General features: G+C 36.1%; 1 pseudogene; it reads right to left on the minus strand.

The window, feature by feature from the left end:
* LOC101151134 (ankyrin repeat domain-containing protein 36B-like) overlaps positions 1–3,731 on the minus strand; it is a 34,981-nt pseudogene extending 31,250 nt beyond the window's left edge.
* Positions 3,732–15,095: the final 11,364 nt, after the last annotated feature.

The raw sequence follows: 15,095 nt of genomic DNA on the forward strand, positions 1-15,095 counted from the left end.
TAATCCATCATATGAAAATATGATAAAGTTATCCATACATTCATGCAGTGTTAGCATCAAGCTGTATCCTCCTGCCTGTACTAGTGTAGGATTTGATGTTTTATAGTTTGTGTCTTTGGGACAGGAACATGAGGAAATACACTGAAGAAAATAGGAATACAGGCTTCCAGAAAATATACAGTCAGAAATTACAAAGAGGTATTATGCGTCATGTGTGTACCACTGAAATAAAAAGTGTCAATATCAATGTGGATATGCCAAATGATGAAAAGAAATGTGATCTAAAATCAGAGGAGCAACTCATACACCCAGGAATCAATGTCAAAGAAGGTAGTAAATGCTACTGAATGTTTTTCATGCAAGACATCAGAAGGATTTATACCATTATACTGCAAGTATTCATCATGCTCTTTAACTTGCCTGGTAATTGAGCAGGTACACAATGACAATGACACTTTAGTAGAATGTACACTTCACAAGTCCTCAGTGGAAGTGTCCCAGCTTCATCAGCTTGGATATAGGTTGGGATAATCCTGTATATAATATTCTTTATTTCTCAAACCCATGTGGTGTAATAATGTGCCTACATTTGTTGTGCCCTCTAGTTTAGGCTACAGAAAGGTTCTTCACCCACTCATGGCAACAAAGTATAATACATAAACCTCATCAAAAACTATAATAAATGATTAAATTTGACATACTTATACAAAATAAAGTTGCTACAAGCATTAGATATGAATAACCTTTTACATTTGGAAATCACTCCAATATTCATTGAAAATAAGAATTTTAAAAGTCAATTAATGAATTCACCATTATTTTCTAAAATAGTCTGGTTTAAAATATCATGTTATTCTCTAAAGCATTTTCATTAAATTGCTATTTTTATCCAAAAGTTAGCTAATTGAAAAGCAAAGCCAATATATGCATATTCATGTTTACCTCATTTGAATAACTAATATAAACAAAATGTATATCTCTGATGCCCAACAGTAACAAAGAGGAGTAATGAGTCACTGTGGCTTGTCCCAGTTCTAGTACTCCTTCCTGCTTCCACTGGTTCCTAAAGCAGCCAAAATCAAAGCTTCTTTTAGGAAAATGTTCAAATATGCAACTGAACTCAGGTTTCCTCAGAAGAAATCCCAAAATTACATAAATAACTTCTTATTTTCCCTCCTTCCTGCCTGACAATCCTCTTCCTTGAGGAAAGTCATTGCTACATCAATGGTCTCCTTAGTTCTCGTTCTACAGCGTTTATGGGTTTTTACAATCATTTCTCCATCTGTTTTTAGCAATACGATGTGACGTCTGTAAAATCTATACTTCATCTCTTTCTCCTTCCACCCTTGGTGAAAACATGCTGTAGAATTAAAGCAAAATTATGCTGTCCCCTGACTCCTTATGTCTTTAATGGCTCTCCAACCTTTCTTCTTCCCAATTTCAATGTGTGGAAGTCTATAATCTTACTGCAAAGTTCATGTCAAAGACCAGCAGCATCAGTGTCACCTGAGAACTTACTACAAATGAAGAATCTCAGGCCTGCTGAATCAGAATGTGCAGCTTCAACGAGACCCCCGCTGATTTATTCGGGGAAGAGAAGTTCTTTTCTATCTTGGCTGAACATGACATTAAATGTGCTTTGCAAAATTATGTCTCCCAGATTGTTGTCCATCCTTTATTTCTGTGGCTATATTCGAAACAGAATCTTTCTCGTCACTTGCAGCCTGAATGGGATTTGAAGCAAAATAATCAATAAATAAAGTAGGTTTCATAGACTATACAGTTACTAGTTCAACGTATAAATGAGACTTTAATTACCTTCTCAGCTGGTTGTTTCTGAGAAGACACTGAAAAGCAAAAGGGATACATAATCACTCATATGTACATATGATAAATTTATTCAAACATTCATGCAGTGTTAGCATCAAGCTGTATCTTCCTGCCTGTACTAGTGTAGGCTTTGATGTTTTCTACCTTTTGTCTGGAGACTGGAACACGACAGAAATACACTGAAAAAAAAGGAATACAGGCTTCACAAAATATACCATTACAATTTCAAATGTGGTATGATTTGTGATACATCTAAAACTAAAATAAAACCGTGTCAATATCAATGTGGATATGCCGAGTGATGAGGACAAATCAGAGGAGTAACTCACACACCTGAGAATCAATGTCAAAGCAGGTGGTACATGATCCCGCATGTCTTTCTTGAAAGAAATCAGAAGGATTTACACCATTATACTACAAACATTCATCATGCCCTTTAACTTGCCCAATAACTAGAAGGTACACAATTACAATGACAATTCAGTTAAATGTACGCTTCACGTCTCTTCAGTGGAAGTGTCCTAAATTGATCACCTTGGATATATGTTTCCTGAAATCTAGTAGATAATATTCATTATTTCTCACACCCTGTGGTGTAATAATTTGCCTAAGTTTCTTGTATCCGCTAGTTTAGCCTTCTGAAAGTTTCTTCATCCACTCATGGCAACAAACGATAATATATTAGCCTCAATAAAAATATCATCAATTACCAATGTTAACATACTTCTACAAAGTAAAACTGCTACAAGCATTAGATATTAATAAGTTTTACGTTCAGAAATCACTCCAATATTCATTGAAAATGACCACTTTAGGAGTTAATTAGAATTCAACATCATTTTTGTTTCTAAAATAGTCTTGTTGGGAGTATCATGTTATTCTCTAAAGAAGTTTCATTAAATAGCTATTTTATCTGAGAGTTAGCTCCTTGAACAAGGAAGCCAATGTATTCATATTCAAGTTTATCTCATTTTTATAACTAAAGTCAACAAAACATGCATCTCTGATGCCCAGTGGTAACAAAGAAGAGTAATGAGTCACTGTGGTTTATCCCAATTCTAGCATTGTTTCCTGCTTCCAGTAGTTCTTGGAGCAGCCAGAATCAAATCTTCTTTTATGCAAATATTCCAAATGCATCTGAAATGAGTTCACTCAGGTTTCCTCAGCAGAAACCCCAAAATTACATAAATACCTTCTTCTTTTTCCTCCTTCCTGCCTCACGATCCCTCTTCCTTGAGGAGAATAAGTGCTACATCAGTGGTCTTCTTAGTTCTCATTCTACAGTGCTTATGGAGTTGTTAGGATCACTTTTCCCTCTGTTTATAACAGTACGATATGATGCTTATAATATCTATTACTTCATCTCGTTCTCTTTCCCCTCTTGATGGAAACATGCTGTAAAATTAAAGCAAAATTATGCTGCTCCCTGAGCCTGGTATGTGTTGACCTGCTCTCCAATGGTTCTTCTTCCCAATTTCAATGTAGGGAAGTCTGTAATATTACTACTCAGATCACGGCCAAGGACCAGCAGCATCAGGGTCACCTGAGAACTCACTACAAATGAAGAATCTCAGGCGTGCTGAATCAGAACGTGCAGCTTAGATGAACTACCCACTGATTTATTTGGGGAAGGGAAGTTCTCTTCTATCTTGATTGAACATGACATTAGATGTGTTTTGCAAAATTACCTGTCCCAGATATTGGTCCCTCCTTTATTTCTGTGGCTATATTCGAAACAGAATCTTTCTCGTCACTTGCAGCCTGAATGGGATTTGAAACAAAATAATCAATACATGAAGCAGGTTTCATAGACTATACAGTTAATAGTTCAACATATGAGACTTTAATTACCTTCTCAGCTGGTTGTTTCTGAGAAGACCTGAAAAGCAAAAGGGATACATAATCAATCATATGTACACATGATAATGTTATCCATACATTAATGCATAGATAGCATGTTAGCATCAAGTTATATCCTCCTGCCTGTATTTCTGTAGGCGTTGATATTTTACACTTTGTTTCTTGGGACTAAACATAAAGGAAATACACTGAAGAAAATAGGAATACAGGCTTCAAGAAATATACACTGACAATATCAAATGTGATATGACTTGCTCCATATGTCTAAAATCAGAGTCCAACTCATACACCTGGGAATCGTCAAAGCAGGTGATACATGCACCTGCATGTCTTTCATGCAAGATATCAGAATGATTTGGAATATTTTACTGCAAACATTCATCATGCTCTTTAACTTGATCGATCAGTGAGAAGGTACACAAATATAATGACACTTTAGTTGAATGTACACTTCACATCTCTTCAGTGGAAGTGTCCTAACTTAATCAGCTTGGATATATGTTTGGTGAATTCTAGTATGTAATATTCATTATTTCTCACACCCATATGGTGTAATAATGTGCCTACATCTCTTGTATCTTCTAGTTTAGCCTTCCAAAAGTTTCTTCATCCACTCATGGCAACAAGCTAGAATATATAAACTTCATCAAAAAGTATAATAAATTACCAAATTTGACATACTTATACAAAATAAAGTTGCTATAAGCATTAGATACGAATAAGCTTTTACATCTGGAAATCACTCCAATATTCATTGAAAATAACCATTTGGGAGTCAAGTAAAGAATTCAACATTATTTTCACTTCTAAAATAGTCTGGTTGGAGTATCATGTTATTCTCTAGAGAATTTTTATTAAATTGCTATTTTATCCAATAGTTAGCTCCTTGAAAAACAGAGCCAATGTATGCATATTCACGTTTATCTCATTTGAATAACTAATATCAACAAAACATATACCTCTGGTGCCCAATAGTAACAAAGAGGAGTAATGAGTCACTGTGGTTTATCCCAATTCTATCACTCTTTCCTGCTTCCAGTAGTTCCTGGAGCAGCCAAAAATCAAGTCATCCTTTACGCAAATATTCTAAATGCATCTGAAGTGAGTTCACTTAATCTTAGAGTCATAATTTAAAAAATCATTTTCTTTATACTCATGAAGACTCCTGATGTTTTTACATTTCCTGGATTCAGTAGTTTGGCCTTCTCACTGTCTCTTCGTCCACTTTTGCAAAAACATACACGTCAATGAAATAATGTGTAATCAGATTCCTATGAAAATAAACTAAACAAAGTTTCTAAATCACTAGAGACTTCTTTTCTTATAAATAACCAACCAATATGACATAATGCATATATATATATATGTCATGATTGTCATGATTATTGGCAGTTATCTGTTTAGTACTCTAAAAATGCATTCTTTGATTCCTTTTTTCTAAATCTAGTTTCATATGATATACCATAGGGGTCTCTCAGGTTCTTTTACAAAATAGCTACCTCAGCAAACACAGCTTTCAAAAAAAAAAAAACACTTTTTCTAGATTAAGCTGTATCCCAATATGCTAACCGATGTGAACAAAGCATGTATCACTGATGTGCAAAACTTCTAGGGAGGAGAAATGAGACCCTGTGGGTCACCCTCATCCTTCTAATTTCTGCTTTCCATTAAGTGACTTCCCACAAGTCTCCTCATCAGAAACCTCCAAATTACCTAGCTAGCTGCTTTCTTTGTTTACACCCGCCCAATTTGACATACACTCTTTTTCGTTCATAAATCTAATATCCATATCGGTGGACTTGATTCTTTGACCTCCACATTCATTTCTTCATTATTTTCTGCACCACCGTATTGTGACATCTGTACAATCCCATTCTGACACATGTGAAGATAAGGTTTTGCTTTATTAAAATGTTAAATGTGTCAGACACTTGACTAACGTGTACAAATTCCTTCTTCACAAAAGCAGCCCCATGGTCTCCTCTCTCCCATAGACACTGTTTCACAGCTGTTCTTCACTCACATCAGTTTGAGTATCTATCATCTCTCATTTTGTCTCTATGCTTTCACCTCATATTATGAGTTATTATCATAGGCTTAGCAGCCTATCTTACCTATTTTCCTCTCCAGGAGACAGTACTGAGCAGTAAATTAGAATTTTCCAGGATATGAACACTTTTATGTACACAACACTTTGTGGAGCTATTTTATGTTTAACTACCCATAACACCACTATGTCTATCGTTCCAGAGAAACAAGCTCTGAAATTTTATTGAATATAACCTATTTAAAAACTTCTTTAACTACAATGACAGTCTCTCCGTGATGCACCAAAATCTTCAGAAATAACTTGTGAAGACTTGAAAATATGTCAGTAACTGACATGAAAAATGACACATTGACATAATTTTTTGCAGGTATAAATAAGACAAGCTGAGATCCTTACTAGATCCAAGAAGAGCAAAGTACATTAGACAGGAAATAAATATGGAACAGAAACATTTTCATTTGTAATGAAAATTCCTCCATTTACAGTTTTCAGGAGAGAAAAAAATACACACACAAAACCAGAGCAATATGGCTTTACAGGGTGTTTCTTCATCAAAGGCCTATTTGTCATTTCACATCCGGGAACACTCTATAGGGATCAACAAAGGGGTTCTAAATTGTGATCTGAGTAGTTTAGAGTTTAACATTCATGAAGGGGAGCCGAGAGGACAAGTAACACTTTGACCATTGGCCATTTCCTCTCCTTACCGTTATTCTCTGAAAAGCACACACTGGATTTTCTCAGAGTCAGAACATGTCAAAAAGACATGCTTTAAGGGGGAAACAGTTGCAATCAACACAGCCATGGGAGAGATACAGCTATGTTTGCTAGGATTTCCAATACTTCTGTTTCATTTCTAATATAGTACAAATCAATAAAAGCAACCACGTAAGCATATCCACCATATGCTTACGTTGTAAGCATATCCACCATATGCTTACGTTGTAAGCATATCCACCATATGCTTACGTTGTAAGCATATGTCATCATATTTAAGTCCATATGGTATCAGCATGGACCATATTTGGTATGTCATCATATTTAAGTCCATATGGTATCAGCATGAAGAGAGCATAATATGCTGTAATTATCACATGGCATATCATGAGATCATACAATAAATCAAGAAATACCTCACTGGGTCAATGTGGATAGATCTGAAATATATATCACTGATTTTACAAAGACCAAGTTTTATTCATTAAGTGCACTGCCTGAACTTTTCTACAAGTTTTTAACACACAAAATCAAGTTCTACATGTTATCTATGAATGTGCACATATGTTGTAAGAGGTTTTTAACGTGCATTTGGGTAATTTTTTTTAATTAATTCAAGCTCTTGGTTACATGTCGGCAGTAAGCTTTAGTATTATAGAAAACCCAAAACCATAACAGCTCAGAATCACCATCTTAAAAGGCTGTGTCTACCAAAGAGTCAGGAAAGCATGACCACTTACTTTCTTCATTTTTAAAACTCAGAGGTACCTCATGCACACTCCCAAATAAAACTGCACAAGTTCCTTAGTTTAATTAGATCCCATTTGTCAATTCTGGCTTTAGTTGCCATTGCTTTTGGTGTTTTAGTCATGAAGTCTTTGCCCATGCCAATGTCCTGAATGGTATTGCCTAGGTTTTCTTCTAGGGTTATTATGGTTTTAGGTCTTACTTAAATGTTTAAGTCTTTAATTTATCTTGAGTTAATTTTTGTATAAGGTGTAAGGAAAGGGTCCAGTTTCAGTTTCCTGCATAAGGCTAGCCAGTTTTCCCAACACCATTTAGTAAATAGGTAATCTTATCCCCATTGATTGTTTTTTGTCAGGTTTGTCAAAGATCATATGGTTGTAGATGTATGGTGTTACTTCTGAGGCCTCCGTTCTGTTCCATTGGTCTATATCCCTGTTTTGGTACCCGTACCATGCTGTTTTCATTACTATAGCCTTGTAGTATAGTTTGAAGTCAGGTAGCGTGATGCCCCCAGCTCTGTTCTTTTTGCTTAGGATTGTCTTGGCTATATGGGCTCTTTTTTGGTTGCATATGAAATTTCCAGTAGTTTTTTCTAATTCTGTGAAGAAAGTCAATGGTAGTCTATAGCACTGAACCTATAAATTACTTTGGGCAGTATGGCCATTTTCATGATATTGATTCTTCCTATCCATGAGCATGGAATGTTTTTCCATTTGTTTGTTTTCTCTCTTATATCCTTGAGCAGTGGTTTGTCGTTCTCCTTGAAGAGGTCTCTCCCATCCTTTGTGAGTTGTATTCCTAGGTATTTTTTTCTCTTTGTAGCAATTGTGAATGGGCATTCACTCATGATTTGGCTGTTTGTTTTTTATCGGTGTATAGGAATGCTTGTGATTTTTGCACACTGATTTTGTATCCTGAGACTTTGCTGATGTTGCTTATCAGCTGAAGGAGATTTGGGGCTGAGACGATTTGGTTTCCTAAATATACAATCATGTCATCTGCAGAGACAATTTGACTTCCTTTCTTCCTATTTGAATACCCTTTATTTTTTCCTCTTGTCTGATTGCCCTGGCCAGAACTTCCAATACTACGATCAGAGTGAACAGGCAACCTACAGAACAGGAGAAAATATTTGCAATCTCTCCATCTGACAAAAGGCTAATATCCAGAATCTAAAAGGAACTTAAACAAACTTACGAGAAAAGAACAAACAACCTCATCAAAAAGTGGGTGAAGGATATGCTCAAAAGAAGACATTTATTCAGCCAGTAAACATATGAAAAAAAGGCTCATCATCACTGATCATTAGAGAAATGCAAATCAAAACCACAATGAGATACCATCTCACACCAGTTAGAATGGTGATCATTAAAAAGTCAGGAAACAACAGATGCTGGAGAGGATGTGGAGAAATAGGAACACTTTTATATTGTTGGTGGGAGTGTTAATTATTTCAACCATTGTAGAAGACAGTGTGGTGATTCTTCAAGGATCTAGAACCAGAAATACCATTTGACCCAGAAATCCCATTACTGAGTACATACCCCAAAGACTAAAAATCATTCTACTATAAAGACACATGCACATGTATGTCTACTGCAGCACTATTCACAATAGCAAAGACTTGGAACCAACTCGAATGCCCATTAGTGATAGACTGGATAAAGAAAATGTGGCATATACACATCATGGAATACTATGCAGCCATAAAAAAGAATGAGTTCACGTCCTTTGCAAAGACATGGATGAAGCCTGAAACCATCATTCTCAGCCAACTAACACAGGAAAAGAAAACCAACCACCACATTTTCTCACTCGTAAGTGGGAGTTGAACAATGAGAACACAGGGACACAGGGAGGGGAACAACACACACCAGGGCCTGTCAGGGGGGTGGGGTCCTAGGTGAGGGATAGCATTAGTAGAAATACCTAATGTAGGTGATGGGTTGATGGGTACAGTAAACCACCATGGCACATGTGTGCCTATGTAAAAAACCTGCATGTTCTTCACATGTATCCCAGAACTTAAGGTATAATACAAAACAAACAAACCAACATTAATTCAGGTTGTTGGTTACCTGTAGGCAATGAATTGTAGTAGTATAAAAGATTCTAAAGTTAAAACAGCTCAGAATCATTGCTTTAAAACCCTGTATCTACCCAAGAGTCACCAAAAAATGATTAATGACTTTATTCATTTTCCAGAATCAGAGGTATCACACACACCCAAACTCACAAACGAAAGTACACACGCACATACACATGCAGAAATTCAAGCTGGTAATCGGAGCATGTGATTGGGTGAAGATTCAAAGGTTCTCAATGTGACAACACTGACATAAAGAAGTTGAAGTTCTAACACAATTGTAACGTTAGCAGGTATAGCTTTCCTCTAGGTAAAGGACGGTATTGCGATGAGAAATTGAAGCACTGAAAAATATTTACAGTTTCAAAATTCACCTCCTTGAACCCCTAACATGCATACAAATTCCACATTGGGATCTTTATCACAACCTAAAAGGAAAAGCATCTGAGCTAGAGCTCACATTTTTAAAATTTCTTTTCCTTATTCTTCTAAATATCATTTTATAAGCACAGACACTAACAACAGCATCAGCATCATTTAGATCAAATCCTTCTACCTTACGGGGGGAAAAGAGGTAAGAATCAGAAGACTATGAACATTTCCAATATATTCATGTCCTTCTTTCCAGATGAAATTTGTATTGGCAAATTTACCTTTTCCTGGAGGTGGTGAATCCTTCCTTCTTATGGCTACTTTTGAACTGGGATCTGCTTCTTTCAGGGTAAGCTAAATGGGTTTTACAACATAATGATTAATATATCATGTATATATCATAAAGCATTTTGTTAATTCAAGATGAAAATATATTTGTTTACTGTGGATAAAGGAGGTCGCTCAGAAGATTCTACAAAGCAAAAGGGACACATAATTAAGTACACGTAAATATGACACAGCCCACCATCCACTATGTAGTGTTTGTATCCAGCTGAAATCTTCATGCTTGGTCTTGAAACCATTACCTATTAGGCTCTGGGTTGCTTTTGCTCTTGTTTTGGTTAGCATACAGACATGACAGGAATATACACATGGAAATCACAATATAGGTTTCATAAAACATGTAGTCCAGATTTCAAGAGAGAGATTAGGTTTCACATGACTACAACTAACACAGAAAAGTACTTCTACTAATGTGATCCTCTTAACTGAACCCAAAAAATGTGATGTCAAACGAAAGGACCAAATAGGACCCCAGAAGGATAAATGTCAAAGCCCATGGTAGAACGCTATGGTGTACCCTGAAGGAATCACCCAAGAACCATTTATACTATAATATTACAATAGTTCTCCTGTTCTTCATTTTGTCCTCTAACTTAAAAACTATCAATTTCATTAAAATGTATCATTCACTTCTGCTTGAAGGATGTATTCTCAGTTCATTAGTTCAGATATCTACATACAGAAGCATAGTTAACAAAAATACTCATGTTGTCCAGTCATGCAGGCTTCTGCTGTTTTTCCATTTCCTGGATTCTCAACTTTAGCCCTCCTGCCATCTCTTCATTCACTTATGCAAAAAATGTATACATTGCACTCCAAATACCTAATGTGTAATTAGATTCCCATAAAACAAATCTAACCAAAATATTTGAAACATCAGAGGTTTCATGTTAATCACCTTTTATATAAAAATATTTGCCATTATTGAGTTACATTTTAACAAACCTGCACATTGTGCACATGTACCCAAAACTTAAAGTATAATAATAATAAAATTTAAAAATAAATAAATAAATAATACTTAAGAAACATATTTCTTGATTGTTTTGCTTCCACAGTCAGTTTGACATACAGTGCATCACATTTTGCTAACATGAAGCACCTATCCTATTGTCGATGTGTGACCCCTACAGAGAGAAGAATTGAGTCCCTGTGGTTGACTCTCATTCTTCCACCTTCTGCTTCCAGTAAGCTCTGAAGCAACAATAATCCAATATTCTGTTTGAGTGCGAATATACCAGGTCCACATAAAGTGAGTTTTCTCAGGTTTCCTCATCAGAAACCCCCAAACACCTAGCCAGCTGCTTTCTTTATTTACACCATCCCACCCCACTTGCACCCTTTTTTATTGATAAATCTAATCTCACTATCCGGTCTTCATTCTTTGCCTTCCACATTTTGTTCATTATTCTCACCACCCCTGTGATTAAACCAGTAAAATCCTGTTTTTATAAATATGAAGATATGGTTTTCCTTTATTAGAATATAAAAGTTACAGAAAATGGACTAACTTGTACAAATTCCTTCTTCACAATAGCAGCCCCATGTCCTCCTCTCTCCCATAGACACACTGTTTCATAGTTTCTATTCACTCACATCAGTTTCATTGAATATCAACTCTCATTTTATCTTTATGGCTTTATTTTACACTAGGGGTTATTATCAACGACTCAGCAAACTATGTTACGTATTTTCTTCTGCATGAGAGATTACTGAGCAGTAAATAAGAATTTCTTTGGATATAAACACTTTTATGTACACAAACTTTTTGTGAAGCTAATTTATGGTTAAATACACATTACACAATTATGTGTTATGTGTTCCAGAGAAACAGGCTCTAAAATTTTATTAAACATATTTAATTTAAAAACTTCTGCAATTACAATGACATAGTCTCTGCTCAATGCAGCAATATCTTCAGAAATCACTTGTGAAGACTTGGGAAAATGTCAGTCATTTACGTGAAAAATGAGAGCATTAAGTGACAACACTGCTTGCTGGTATAAATAAGACAAGGCTAGATCCTTACCAGATTCAAAGAGATCAGAGTGCCATGAGACAGAAACAAATATATAAAACAGAAAGATTTTCATTTCTACCAAAAAATCATGTATTTAAAGTTTTCAGAAAAGGACAAAATACAAGAAAACACAGCAGTGAGGCGTTACAGAGGATTTCTTCATCTGGAGACTATTTATCATTTGACATTCGGAAACCCTTTATAGGGCCCAACAAAGGGGTTCTAAACTGTGACTTGATCATTCCTGGAGTTCAACATCTATGTAAGGAAGCCAAGGTACCAAATGATACTTTGGCCATTTCTTCTTTCCAACGTCATTCTCTGAAAAGCATACACTGGAGTTTTTCAGAGTCATAACATGATGGAAAAACATGGCTCTAAGGAGTAATGAATGTAGTCAATACAGCTATGGCAGTGTATATAGCTATATTCAGGGTATCTGAAATACTTCTATTTAATTTCTCTTATAGTACAAATCAATAAAGGCAACCACATAAGCAAATCTATGTTGGTATGTCATCGTATTTATGTTCATTTTGTATCAGCATGAAGAGACTTTAATTAATTGTGGTGCAGTCATAAAATGGCATACCACAAGACCATACAACAAATCAAAGATGACCAAATTGTATCAACCTGGATAGATCTGAAATATATACCACTGATTAGAAAAGCCGAGTTGCAGCTATTATGTACGCTGTGTGAAATCGTATAGAAGACTTGATACTTGGAAACAGATTCTACATATTACCTATGAAAGTGCAAGTATCTTGTAAAGTATTTTTAATGTGCATTGCAGTGATTTAAAAGAAAAAACGTTAATTCAGGCTGTTGGTTACCTGTAGGCAATAAATTGTAGTAGAAGAAAATATTCTAAGGCCAAAACAGCTCAGAATCATTGTTTTAAAACACTGTATCTACCAAAGAGTTACAAAAGAATGATTAATCATTTTATTCATTTTTAATCAGAGATACACACACACATGCAGAAACTCAATCTGGTAATCAGAAGATGTGATTAAGTAAAGATTCTCAATGTAACAACACTGACATAAAGGAGTTGAAGTTCTAAAACAATTGTAACATCAGCAGGTATAGCTTTTCTCTAGATGAAGAAGAGAGAAGAATATTGCAATCAATTCTGAAGCACTGAAAATATTTAGTGTTCAAAATACACCTCCTCAAATCCCTAACATGCATAGGAATTCAAAACTGGGATCTTTAGGTGAGGACAACTTTAAAGGAAAAGCATTTGGGCTAGAGCTTACGGTGTAAAATGTCTGCCTTATGCCTTAAACATCATTTTATAAACAAAGATATTAACAAGAACATCAGCATATTTACATCAAATCCTTCCATCTCATTTGGAAAAAAAGTGGGAATCAAAAAACGATGAGCATTTTCAATATTTTCATCTACATTTTCTAGAATGAAATTTGTAGCGGCAAATTTACCTTCGCTGAAGTTAGTGAATCCATACTTCCTAAGAATCTAGTTGAAATGTGATCTCTGTCTTTCACCATATGCTGAATGGGTTTGACAACATAATGATTAACATATCATGTATATATCACAGAACATTTTGTTAATAATTAAAGAAAATATGTTTACCGTGAATAAAGGCGGTTGCTCAGGAGACACTACAAAGCAAAAGGAACACATAATTGACTACAGGTAAATATGACACAGCCTACCATCAATCATGCAGTGTTTGTATCCAGCTGAAATCTTCGTGCTTGCCCTTGAAATTGTTACCCATTAGGCTTTGGGTTGCTTTGCTCTTGTTTTGGTTAGCACACAAACATGACAGGAATATACACATGAAAAATCACAATATAGATTCTATAAAACATGCAGTCCAGATTGCAAGGGTGAGATTAGGTTTCACATGACTACAAGTAACATAGAAAAGTATTTCTACCAATGTGAATCTGCTGGATGAAGCCAAAAACAGTGACGTCAAATGAGAGAACCAAATCGCACCCCAGAAGAATAAATGTTAGAAACTATGAAGTTGAAATGAGAGTGCATGAAAATGTATCATTCGCGGCCAGGGCGCGGTGGCTCACGCCTGTAATCCCAGCACTTTGGGAGGCCGAGGCGGGCAGATCACGAAGTCAGGAGATCGAGACCATCCTGGCTAACACGGTGAAACCCCGTCTCTACTAAAAATGCAAAAAATTAGCCAGGCGTGGTGGCAGGTGCCTGTAGTCCCAGCTACTCGGGAGGCTGAGGCAGGAGAATGGCGTGAACCCGGTAGGCGGTGTTCGCAGTGAGCCGAGATCGCGCCACTGCACTCAAGCCTGGGTGACAGAGCGAGACTCCGTCTCAAAAAAAAAAAAGAAAAGAAAATGTATCATTCGCTTCTGCTGGCAGAAAGTGCTCTCAATCATTACTTTAGATATCTACTTGGAGAAAAATCGTTTCTAAAAATACTCATGTTATCCACAGTCATGAAGACTTCTGATATTTTCAACTTCTGGATTCTCAACTTTAGTTCTCTTGCCATCTTTTCATTCACTTATGCAAAAAATGTATGCATTACACATCGAATAACTAATGAGTATTCAGATTTTCATTTACAAAATGTAACCAAAAATCTCTGAATCACCATTGACTTTTTTTCATAATAATACTTTTTTTTTTGACATGGAGTCTTGCTCTGTTGCCTAGGCTGGAGTGCAGTGGCACAATCTCGGCTCACAGCAACCTCCACCATCCGGGTTCAAGTGATTCTCCTGCCTCAGGCTCCCTAGTAGCTGGGACTACAGGCACATGCCACCACGCCTGGCTAATTTTTTGTATTTTTAGTAGAGATGGGGTTTCACCATGTTAGCCAGGATGGTCTCCATCTCCTGACCTCGTGATCCTCCCGCCTCAGCCTCCCAAAGTGCTGGGATTACAGCTGTGAACCACTGCGCCCAGCTTAATCAACTTTTACATATCAAAATCTTTGCCATGATTATTGACAGTTACACTTTTAGTACTCAAGAAATAAATTTCTCGTTTGTTTTTTCTAAAGTCAGTTTGATATGCTATAGCATAGCAGCCTCTGAGGTACCTTTATA

Source organism: Gorilla gorilla, chromosome 12, assembly GCF_029281585.2.
Source record: "Gorilla gorilla gorilla isolate KB3781 chromosome 12, NHGRI_mGorGor1-v2.1_pri, whole genome shotgun sequence".
Lineage (NCBI taxonomy): Eukaryota > Metazoa > Chordata > Mammalia > Primates > Hominidae > Gorilla > Gorilla gorilla.